Source organism: Cupressus sempervirens, chromosome 1, assembly GCF_028749045.1.
Source record: "Cupressus sempervirens isolate cs-2001-9-10 chromosome 1, ASM2874904v1, whole genome shotgun sequence".
NCBI classification, from domain to species: domain Eukaryota; kingdom Viridiplantae; phylum Streptophyta; class Pinopsida; order Cupressales; family Cupressaceae; genus Cupressus; species Cupressus sempervirens.
The window spans coordinates 656902006-656915651 of NC_143118.1; positions in this window are offsets into that span (position 1 = coordinate 656902006).

Here is a 13646-nt window from a genome sequence, read left to right on the forward strand (position 1 = left end):
TATTCTTCTAGACTTAATCAGTGTATCCAACCTTTGCAACCTTAAGTAGATAATCAATACACTATATCATCATTGTCTTAACTAATCTTTGTAGTCCATTTTCATACCATAACTCAACCTTTCCTCTAGGTGCTCTTGTTATCTCATTTGATCAAATTCTCTCCATCAATCAAACAAATGATAGTACTCAAATTAGCTAAGCATTTGTCTTACCAACAAGTAGCAGGTTTGACATCAATGAAAAAATAATGATTGAAAAATATTCTCATACTTATATCAATCTTGTCTCAACAAAAGGAAGTCTAAATCTAGTAATCAATTTGGTTAATAATTTTAGAAACTCATGGGTTGTGAGCACTTATGAAAATAGAGACATTCTTAAAAGATACAGTGAGGTCTATTGAATCTAAGGGCCTTTTCACTCTGAAAATGGATCAATAAAAATTAGTCATTAAAGACAATACTTAGTATCTTATCTTGAATACTTTATAATACATTATTTGAAAGAGAAGATCGATTGATGAAGGAAAAAGAAAAAATAGAGGGTTATACGAATATGAGAAGTTAGGAAATAAGTTGAGAAGCTTCTTGGGTGATTTGGATACTAAGTAGAGCTCAATACTTTTGAAAATGGCTATTGAGAATGGATGTGAGTGATGTCAAATCCATCACTAAGAAGAAAAACTAAAGGGGACAAGTTTGAATGCAGTTGAATTGTCATACATACAACAAAATATCTAGGTCATACAAAAATTGAGTTGTTCATGCATTTCTTCTTTACCTTTTGAAACTCTATTCCTGTCCATTCATTCTATAAGGTTATAATTAGTCTTATGGTTGTTAGAAAATATTTATTAAATTTTATCTCACAAAATCAAAAAAAATAGTATTCATCTTGTTTCATTAGAATGGACACTATTGTACTATTAATATGTCTAGTAAAGGCATGTTATGACTATACATTAGAAAATTTTAGTAACTAATGGATAAAAGAACAATAAGTACCACACTATAGGATAACTTAGTGAAGTCAACCAACTAGGACTTAATCAAGTCTATTTCAGTGCTAGTGTGGCAAGGGGCACATGATCAAGACACCTATTGCATTATATATGCCCCAATTTATGCCCTTATCCCTTTATTTGAGCATTGAGGAGGTCGAAGCAAAGAGGAGAGAAAGGTCTAGGTAAGGGACCATATTTTCTAGTTTATTATGATTTTTTAAAATTTTATAAATAAAATAGCTAAAAAATTATTTTTTAATTTTTAATTAATTAAAAGTGTTATCTTTTTGCAATGTTATGTAGGAAAAATATAATCTTAATACTTAATTTTGTACTTTCATGTCTATTTAATAATTATTGGTTCTTATTCTATTCTAGCCATTGACTACAATCATTAATTGTTATTAGACAATATAATACTTAAATTGTTGATCCCTGCAGATTGGATTAAACAAAAAAATATAGTATCCTATTGGGAAGAAAGCTAACAATTGTTAATAGTGTTTAATATAACAACTAAAGAGAAATTGTAATGAGGAAACAAAACCTACTATGGTAATTGGATTAGAATGGTCAATTAAATCTTCTAACTAAGATAGTAACTTATTAGAATGATAAGTATGGAAATCCACTTGAGCGGTGTTCACTTTGGCTCCTCTAATCAAAAAATCCCATAAGCCCAAACTTGTAAGAAGTCTAAGTAAAACTAAGAACTAATTAGTTGCCATCATATCTAAATAGTAAGTAGGAAATGATTCTTTCAAAAAAAAGTAAGGATAAACTTAGAAAGGGTAAATTAAAAAAGTGAATACTACGATATTAACGAAAATGGAAATGTCAACTTTTTTTCTCCTTCGCATTCTCAATATTTTCATTTTCCCTTCTAATGTTATAAGAGGAAGAGTCCTCAATCTAGACCATTCAAAAATCATAGCACCTCTTCGAAACATTGCTCTTTTTAAGTCTCTTGATTTTTCCTCTTCCATTCGAATACCAATGTCATCCTCCAGTTGGAGCTCTATTTTAAAAATGGTTGGCTTTCTCAACTCTCCAAGGGTTCTCAAGATTAATTTGATTATAAAATTGAGTGGTCCCTATCCTTAAATTTCTTTTGATGAACCCATCATTGATATGCATCTCTCCTTGATATTGCAGAACACTCATTATCCAATTAAAGGGTAGTTTAAAAAATTTAGGGAAATGAATTTGTGAACAATACTGATTGCTACAGAGTCCTCAATAATATTCTTTCTATATTTGTGGTAGTGGCTTGTTTACTTGAACCAGATAAACCAATTATTTGAAATCTATGTAAATGGTTAGTCAAGCATGAATACTTAGGTAATCTTGGCAAAGCAATGACATGTATTAGAAATTTTGTATATATATATATATATATATATATATATATATATATATATATATTATTAATTTTTTTTTTTGGTAGACCTTTCCATTATGATGTACCCATGTAAAAAAAATAGCTTATTCCATTGTATCCCCTTATTTCATCCTTTGATTCTAGTAGATTGGTGAAATGGTTCCTTATTATCAAAAGAAATCTAGCCTTTATGTTAGTGATCTTTCACATTGGACTAGCTAGTAGTAGCAATCTAAGGGACATATATCTAGCAGAAGAAGAGATTGAATTCAGCCTAGGACAAAAACTCAATATTGGATGTAAGCATGTTAGAATTACTAAGCCATAATGTTGAAGAAGAAAATGAAGACAATGAACTAGCATCACCTCTCATTATGCCAGATGACTAAATAAAGATCCACCACTATTATAATGTGAGGTAAAACTAGAGATGATTAATAAAAATAATATCCATAATAGCCTTCTAATATATATTAGGCAAATCAGAGTAATCTTTCTAATTTTATAATAGTTTACTTAGAATTATATGTATAGTACTTTGAAATTAAGATCAGTAGATATCTCTATAGATTGGAAATAATTCACTAATGATCAAAGTTCTTATACATAATCTCATATCTAGATGGAATGAAGTAAATCCTTTAAAAAAAATCTAATTGTAAACATCAGCATATAGTTATCACTATGTTCTCTAGCTTGAAATCAATTATTGACATAGATTAGCAATCCGATGAATGTGATAGTACTCCATATCTCAAGTCCATCATTAAACTTATTTCATTTAATAGTTATTCTCCTAGTAAAGTAGAAGTTAGATAGGGAAGTAGTATTGGGATTGAACATTCCAATATGAGTTATAGAGTTTCTTTTCTAGGTCAAATTGTGTAGAAAGTTTTTAACCATCAACATTTCAGATCATACTCCATGATCCACCATCAAGATGAGAGAGTGTAAGAATGCCAAATGCAATTCCAATATTAGTTTAACATTCTTGAATCATTTTTTGGAATTATTGGTTAAAAGATACCAATCATATCAAATATAAATAGCTAACTTATTCAGATGAATAGATGAAAGAATATTTCCATATGATTCTTTGATATAGAAAAATAAATTCCATCTACATATCTAGAATCAAAGGAAAAACCAAATTTAATTCAGCAATTCAAGATAGATTTTAAATTACTAGAGAAAAAATAATAAAGTAAATTTATATTTAAGAAATTTGATTCGTTGAAAAACTAAGCATTGAAACGGATACCAAAATAAATCTTTAAGACTTAAAAGAAAAGGAACACACCCAATTGGAACTAAATTCCAAGTTAGAATACACTTTACTAATAGAGGATAACTTTGAAGAGATTACAACAACAACATTCTTGAGAAAAATATTGAGTCATCCTTCGTAAAACTAAAAACTAAAACATCAACTCATAAATAAGTTACTCAATTAATTTGAGAAAGATGAGTAACTAACCAATAAAAACTATCATAATATGGACAAAATAAACTTTTATATTTAATTTTTCAATGAAACTCAAGCCTCGAAATTGATACCTTAAAAACAACAAGGTGTTGGAATTATAATAGTAAAGGTAAACTTCTGAAGGAGGGGGGGGTGGTGTAAATTAGCAGTTAAAACTTGAACCCATAAAACTTTCACCACACATTCATCTCATGCATTCAATAAGTAAACTAAAATAACATGTAAAGTATATACATCTAAATCATGTAAACATGAAAGCAATCAAACACATAACACTAGATATGATTACCCAAAAACCCTCCAAGTGAGAAGGTAAAACTGGGGTGGGGATGACACCCACATATCTTCACTACTACAATAGTAAAGTGTATCCAATGAAGGTTACAATATTTTGATCATGAGTCATGATCTACCCTATGAAAGGTTTTCCTTGTTAATGGCTTACAAAGATTGTTAGGTCTCACCTTGTTAGAGGATTTCAAAACCCTGCCAAAAGTGTGCCTTGCTAAAGGACTTTAACTCACAACTAAGTAAGCAGCCTATTAAAGGATTTCATACAGCCTATTAGGACTACTCTATTAAAATATTTTTACTAAAATCACCTATTAGAATGTCTCAACATAGATCCTATGATTAGCACTTGCTTTCCTGATAACAAATCACCTCTAAACAATGTCTTCTTGATTCTTTTTGATCAAATGTCTCAATGTTGTATCCTTTTCTCTATCCTGTGTTCTTCTCTAAATGATTCTACAATTCACTCTTTCTTCATAACTTCTAAGTCATCATGAATGCATTGTTTACACATGAAAACTTCTCTCTTTGCTCCTTTAATTCCTTACACATTCATTCTTGAGAGTTTAGGTTTTTGTCCTCCTTAAGAAGACTAAGTGACTTAAGGTTAGATATGAATCTACGACTAAGATTCATCCATTTTTCTACTTAAACCTTCCCATTTTATGATTGGATGCATGTAATTGCATAGGGAATCCAACTAGAGATTCATCCTTATCTCCAAAATATCAAAATATAATCTTAAGTCAGCTCAAAAATGGTTTACATATTTGTTTGTGCCATTACAGACAAATATCTCAAAACTGTGTCACTTGGCATATGAAGTCTCTGATGCTCGACATGCACTAATCTTTATACTATGACTCAGAAATTGCATTGCTTGGCATCCTTGTTTACTCGGCTCTTGAATCACTTGGCATGGTACATCTACTCAGCACTTGAGTGACTCAGCACTCATTGTAACTTGGCATGGTCTAATATTTATATGTTGTGCTTGGCATGTATTACTAGTTCAACATGAACTAAGTAAATGGCTTAAGTGTGTTGACACTCACTTGTCAAAACCAATTTGAGATCAACAATCTCCCCCTTTGACATGAGTGTCAAAAACACTTGAGTGTATGTTATCAACCTTAATCTCTTGAGCATAACATATCCGTAACTTGGCTTATATACAAAACTTCAAAATTTCAAAATTTTGTAATAACATGTATACCTCAAAATTTGATAACTCCCCCTAATTTAACATTTTTGTTCTATATCCAAAATCCGTGCTCCTTTCTAAGTAAATGTGTCTCTACTGATACACTTTGACTTCAATGCACTAATACTCTTTCATGCTCTCCCTTAGCTAATATCTCTTCATTGTGCTCTATTTCTCCCAAAAAGTATTTCTCCTCTAGTGATGTATCTCCCCCAAAATGTATTATATCTCCCTAACAATATATCTACCCCTTTTGAAACTTATGTCAAATGGGCTATACACTTATAATGTGTTTGTCCAAAAAATATTTATGGACCTTCAATATTATCTTGAGAGTTGTATCCCAGTTCTTGCATGCAACATCCAATGACTTTATTTGGATTGCAAGCTTGGCAGCAAGGTGTACTAGACCATCTAGAGTAGCAAGATTAGGTTCTTTCTTCAGTAGAGTTTCAACATAACCTAGCTCCTTATGAAATATCTCCATATGTGGGGTGAGGGTTGCTTGTATGCTTGATAATTTGGCTCTTATTTTGCCTCATCTGTTGTCAATATAGCTAACTAACTCTATGTATGAAGCAATGTATTGAAATGCTTCTCACTTTGAGTTGGGTTCTAAGGTAACTTATTACTTGATATATTGAGGTTTCTCTCTAGGCTCAAAATGTGACTTCTAGTCTCTTGGGTGAAGAGTGTTGGATTGCACAATTTGGTGTACAATGAGAATATATTCTCAAGTACCTTCTTCACATCCTCAACCTTTGTTGCCAATGCAACTTGTGTTAGTGCTATGTCACCAAATGTCTTTTCATTTACCTTATTCTAGAATTTCTTTTCAGAACATTCTAAGATTTTAGCATTTGTATCAAGGTCTTCATTACTAACCTTTTCCACTATATCTGATAGTTGTTCTAGTAGTGGCTTAGTCTCTTCAGGAGTTGGTAGACTAAATGCATCTAGAAAGATGTCCTTAATATCTTGAAGTTCTTGCTTCTTCCTATGTTCTCTCCTAAGCATTTATTGATGTCTTTTCCTTTCTAAGGCCTTCTACAATATGCCTATTTGTTCTAGTCTCATTGTATCATAATCATACTTTTGTATAATGATTCCTTCATCAAGGATTATATCTCCATAGTGAATTACCTTTTCAACTTTTGATGAGCTTGGGATTGGCACTAAGATTTGAAATGGAATAGCTTATGTGCCCTACTTCTGAAGAGTTTGTGTAGAAGGAGTGCCAGATGATGGTAAGGCTACCAGTTCTTGGATGGCAACTTGTTCCTTCACCTTCGGTGTTAGCTCACTCTCTTTAGGCTTTCCCTAGTCTACCACTATGATTTGACTAGCACCTTGTCCCTATGTTGTAGGTACAGATGAATCTATCTGTCCTATTTCCTATTATCCTATAGTGGTGTCTTTCTCTTCTGCTATCTTCTTCTCAATTGTATCAACTTTGACAATTGTATCAACCTTAGTAGATGTATCTACTATTATTTGAACTAAAGGTTGTACATGAGTAACTGAAGGGATAATGGAAGGTGGTTCTTGTGGATTCACCTTTTCCCTTGTAACATTAGTTATTGCTTTCTATAGTTCATCTACACTGACCAAAACTAGATTTTCACAAAGTTTAGCCTGCAATGTAGATTGATCTAGAATCTTCTTCAAGTCTTTTGTAGAAAGAGGATTGATGTTCTTAAGCTGATAGATTAGATACATCCTTGACAGTTATAGTTTCAGTAGTCTTGGTTGTGTCATGGGGAGGATTGACATTTGGCAATTGTGTGTCATGCACACTCTGTTCTTCTTGTTGCTCAGGTTCAGTTGTTGCCTTGTCATCTTCATTCACTTGTGTCTCTCCTCCAACTATGTTATTTTTTTCATCATCTTCTTTATCATCAACATTAACCTCTAAAGGATTATTTTCTCCTTTCTTCACTATGGTTAACCCATAAATGAGTTTCCATATTTTTGTTAACCTTTTAACAACATCCTCAATATTATTTTGTAGAATGTTGAAGGCTTTGTATTTAGGTGTGAACCTAACTGCATGTTTCTTGACGACCTTACCAATTTGTCCCTTAGTCAACTCTGGCATTACTTGGGCTATTTGTGTCTCTGTAATTTGTCTTTCCAAATTTACACAATAATGCCATTTTTTCTCAACTATGTCATATAGACTCTTAGGTATTGAGTTGGAAAATTCTAGTGGAATTGTCTCGAACTTTGATGTCATGGCATATAATGCCTCTTCCACTTGGTTTTTCTCCACTTTACCGAATTTATCAAAATCTATACGTGAAAAACCTAACATCTCTACATTATTCTTAACATTTTCACATAAATTCTCAAGATTTGACAAAGGATTATGACTTACCACCTTGAATTGGTTGTTTTCATCTAACTCTATTCTTTCTTCATCAAACTCTATTCTTTCTTCATCAGACTCTATTGGTGCAACATACTTTCTTCTCTGTCTTTTTTATTCCTGACCTCCTTGCTCCATTTTCTTGTTCTTTTCTTTATCCTTTTGAGTTATAGCACATGTGTTGGCACTTTTTGTAGGTGCAATGGGCTTTGGTTGACTTGGTTTGACAAGTTTCTTTTTCCTTTCCACTGGGGGTGCCTTTGCCTTCCTTTTCTTTGGCTTGGCAGGAGTAGGTACTTCCTTGGCTTCTTGTCCCTTGGCACCTTCAATCTCCTCCTCTTCCTTATCTTCTCCCATGCCTTGAGTCAATTCAAGAGGTTTGTGAGCTTGAGTTTGTTCTTCCTCTTCATCCTCTTCCTCTTCCTCCTCAACACCCTCTCCAAATTTTTCTTTTGACTTCTTTAACAACTTTTTCTTCTTCTTAATAACTAATGTAGTTTTTAGTTCCATAGTAATTTTGGACTAAGCTACTTCATAGTTCCAAAAAACTTTAGTAGTTTTATCTACCTCTTCTACAAGTAAATTTGTTATGGCTGTTGAGACTTCGTCTACAATTATCTCATACCCTAAGTGTCTCAACCATCTTACCCTTGGTGTGGCAGCATGTACAAATGTGTAATCAGCATCAACAAGAAAAAAATGTCATCATAATGTTTCTCCACTAAGGATATTGGTATCCTCATTCTTTCCTTCATTGACTTTTTTAAATCTTCAAAGTAACTAGTCATTAAGGATTCAAAGTTTTCTCCTAGCTTCTCAATGTACTCGTTAATTTGCACTGTAACTAATCTATTAGTCTTCCATCCCATAGTACCAAATGAGGGGAATGTTTTTTTTAAATAAAAGAATATAAAAATCAACATAGAACTAAACTTACACTATGCACTCTTAGTTTTTCTGATAGCTCCAGGGTTCTCCATTAGTTGTTGCAATTGTAGCTCTGCTAGATCATATGTATGATCTTTCTTGACAATCTTATAACCAACATCCATAGCTATGCAGGGTACACTATTCAATATGCTAGATTGGTAGAATTTGTGTGCTATTACCCTTATAGAAAAGTCAATAAGAGGATCAATGATTGTATCTATAGTCATACCTCTCTTATTCCATTTTTCTCTAGTGTTCTTCTCAATTACTTCCTTAGAATCACTTCTCAATGTCTTGAGCTGATCTAGGGTTGGGTGGCTAGTAACCCTATGAATTATTCTCTTGGTTATTTTAATAGGTCCACCCTCTAGCCATAAAGAACCATCATGAATCTAGCTCAATATAATTCTAATACATTCGGTCTTAAATACATTTGGAAAATCTAGGGCTCATGTTAAACCCTTTCTCTCAATGATTTGGAACTCTTCCTTCAAAAAACCATTATCACACAACCTGTTATATGCATCCCTAATCTCTAGGTCTCCAATGCTACCAATTTTATAGTTATAGAATATCCTTGCATCTTGTACCATTATTATGTTTGTTGGGATCATTGACAATGAGCTAGAAGGGTCTTGTTTATAAGCGACATCAGGAATGGCTTGAAACATAGGCTACTTAACTTCATTACGAATTAGATAAACATTTAAAACTTCCTTCCCTTCAACATTTTTTGAACTTGACACCATTGTGTCAAACTAGGATTTATGAAAATTTAAATTGCATAGCTCGACTCTTGATAAATACCTTGTAAAATCTAATGAACTAGTATGAGTTTGCTACTAAAATCTCTTGCAACTGCTATGAATAGGTTTCTAAATCACCTTCTACTCTATTTACTCTTTCTCAAATTTGAAATGATGAAGAATGAGAAAAAATTGATCATATACCCTTCAAAAACCTTGCATTTAATGTTGAGTGCTCACATAGCTATAAGCTCAACATCAATCAATTTTAGGTTCACTCAGTATCCATTGACATTTCTATCACTCAGTAGCTACTACGAGTTTGACATCAACTAGCCAGACTGCTAGCTCAACATCAAGTCGCATTTCACTCAGAACACATGGGAAATATTTCATGCTCAGCAACAACTTGAAAAACTTAAAGATTTATCTTGAATTTCTAACAACATCTTTCATCTTTATTCATGCTAATGTAATATTTTTAGTAGTATCTCCTTTTAGAACTGATGTATGATATGGCCTTTAAATATCTATCCCACATACCTCTTGTTTGCCTAGTTTGATGAGGTGCGATCACCTAACCCATTAGGTGAAGTGATCCCTTCTCCATTTGATGTGTTGTAAACATCTTTCTTTTTCAATGTATTATTCATCTCATCTCTAATGTTTTCAACATCTTCCTTGCCTTTAACTTTTTCAAATTCACAACTTGGTGCCTTTGACCTAGTTGGATAGTATTTACTGATATGACTAGTCTTCAAATAGTTAAAACATGTAGTTTGACTCAACCACCTTTTGTAGTTACCACTAAAGTGTGTCCTAATAAAATTCTTAGGAACTTGTCCATATTCTTGACAATAATGATAGCTATATCTTGTATTATAATCCCATTTATAATAGTTACCATTGTTCCTTACCTTTGTTTAGATGTTTAATGACCACGTGGATTTGGATCTACATTCAAAAGCTTTGTGTCCATACTTCTGAAAGTTGTAGCAATATCCTTCAAATCTTTGTGTGTTCATGGTCCTAGTTTTGCATTCATATGCTTGATGACCTTGCTTGTTGCACTTGTGATGATGAATCATACTCTTAGGCTTGACATTCTAATTTGTAGTCTTGCTCCTGCATACATTAGTAGTATGTCCTTTCTTACCACAATTATGAGAAGTATGTTGTTTCCTTCTTTTGCACATTTGGATGACTCTCCCTCTTCAGTACTTGTGTATCCCAGTCCAGATGTATCATTGTTAGATCTAGGAGATCTCAATAGTTTCTCAAAGTATTTGATAGCTTCATTTGGTTTTTTGAAACTTTTAAAAAAATTATTTTCCCTCTTTAGGTCATTCTACAATTGTTCATTCTGCAACTTCAATGTATTTATCTCAATGTCCTTGACATTTAATTCATAGTTGGCATTCATCATTTGATTTAGAGTATCTAATTTCATGTTAGAAATCTTGGTTAGTTCTATTGACTTCTCTTCCAGTATGTTGGCCAAAGCTATTTTGTCTCCTTCAATCATGGCTTTGTCTTCCATGGCTTTCTTCTTCTATTTAGTCACCTCACATACCAGTATGGCTTGTGATTCTTGTTCTAACTTCAGATTTCTAATTTCCTTAGCTTAGATTCTATTCTTTTCCATTAGATCTACAACTGCTGCATCAAATTCATTGGATTCTCTATCTATAAATAGCTTATTGGTGTCTATCTCTTTCTATTGTGTGTCATTCTCTGTAATAGCAATTTCTTTCCTTCTCTTCAAGGAATTCTTTAGAGCTTCTCTTGCTTCATTCAGTTGATGTAGAATGAGATGTATTTCAATCTCCTAGTTCTTAATAGTCTTTCCAAACTTGTAGACTTCCATTTCAAGATCTTTCCTCAAAGCAACAAAGCTTCTCTTTTAGAGGAAGAGGCTCTGATACCAATTTTTGAAATTACAATAGGAAAGGTAAACTTATGAGAGGGGGGGTGAATCAGTAGTTAAAACTTGGACCCATAAAAATTTCACCACATATCTATCTCATGCACTCATTAAGTAAACCAAAATAACATGTGAAGCATATACATCTAAATCATGTAAACATAAGCAATCACACACATAACACCAGATATGATTAGCCAAAAACCCTCCAAGTGAGAAGGTAAAACTTGGGTGGGAATGACACCCACAAATCTTCACTATTGCAGCAATAAAGTGTATGCAATGAAGGTTACAACGTTTTTATCATGAGTCATGATCTACCTTATGAAAGGTCTTCCTTGTTAAAGGCTTACAAAGAATGTTAGGTCTCACCTTGTTAGAGGATTTCAACACCCTGTTAGATGTGTGTTTTGCTAAAGAACTTTAACTCACAACTAAGTAAGCACCCTATGAAAGGATTTCATATAGCCTGTTAGGACTACTTTGTTAAGAGATTTTGACTAAAATCACTTCTTAGAATGTCTTAGCATAGATCCTACGATAAGCACTTGCTTTCCTAATAACATATATGTTAAAAATCTGATTGAAAAGATCATTGTTGAAGAATGAAAAAGATTGATTGCAAAGAGGGAGATTGGTGATGAAAAATGTTTTCAATCAATGTTTGGTCACTAATGTCAAACCTACTATTTGCTAGAATGACAATTTCTTATAAGATCCAAGTACTATCACTTAGTTTATTGATGAAGAGGATTTAATCAACAAGATGTAACAAAAGAACCTAAAGGAAAGGTTGAATTATGATTTTGTAATGAAGTACAAGGATCATTTAAGTGTTATAATTCTTTAGAATAACTAAGGGTGGGGGGTGAATCAGTTATTCAAGGTCCAATGCCATTTTTTTTCTTTTTTAATCCTCAATAACACATGATTGAAACTATCATCTATGTATTTTGAACATTTAAACAACTATAAAAAGTAGGCATGCATCACACCATAACAATGAGAATTTGATAACCCAAAAACCCTCCAGGAATAAGAAGGTAAAACTGGGGTGGGGGTGATACCCACAAAATAACTGCGCAATTGATTTCAACCACTTTTGATGGTCTTCCCTATTAAAGGCATTCCCTGTTAAAAGCTATAACACATTGATAAATGTGACCTTGTTAGAGGATTTCACCATACTATTAGGAATGGGCCTGGTTAAAGGACTTTGGAACATTCACTAGGAACGTCACCCTGTTAAAGGATTTATAACATGGCTATTAAACCAACCTAATTTCATAGGTTTTATCTTAACTGTTACAATTGCTAGAGAGTAACAACAATGGTTTTTGATCTGATACAACTTACAACATATCTTGCAGATTATAGATCACACTTTAGTTCAATTCTTTTCTTGGCTTTAATCACTTCAGATCTGTCAGCTTGTCATCTCAAGCTTCATCACCTTGATTCTTCTTACTCATCATACCAATGCGATCATATCTATGGTCACCTATTGAAGCAGAGTATCTGTACTCTCTTCCACCTTAGTACCTTCTTCAACACTTCATGCTAGACCATCTCTCCTCTTTTGCTTCATGACCTTATGACTCCTTAAATAGAAATCTGGAATCTCTTTTTAGCTCGATTCTCCCTCTCCAATTTTAGGGTTTCAATAGATTAGGTAAGATACAATGTATCTATCCCATATCTTGCTCTTATCTAAAAACTTTGTCTAGAATCCAATTGTATTTGTCAAAAAATGGTTTACATAGTGTTCTGTGCCGCTAGCTCATCATTCTTATCTTCTATCTGATTCATAGAATTCTATATAACAACCATGTTAGCTCAAATTTGGCGAATCTTCAATTTTCAAAATAATGCAGCAAATTGGCATTATTAATTTATTGATGCTTGGCACACTCTATATTACTTGGCTCCTATATTTTTCTCAGCATCTGATCTTCGCTCAACACTTGATATTTACTCGGCACTTGAAGATCACTTGGCACTTGATATTTACTCGGCACTTGAAGATCACTCGACACATAAAGATCACTCGGCACTTAATATTTACTCGACACTTGAAGATCACTTGGCACGCTCTAAAGGTGAACTTGCTTGGCTTCAACTAAGAATCTGTTTGGCACTAACTAGCTTGCTCAACACCCTCTTATGAACTTAGTTTGGTTATACAAATGACTTAACTAAACCTTACATCTTTGATATGTCTTGGTATGTCTATCCTCTATGTCTTAGAGTATGTCATCAATACACTATTTCATCAATGGCTTAGTTGATCCTTATACTTCATTACAACA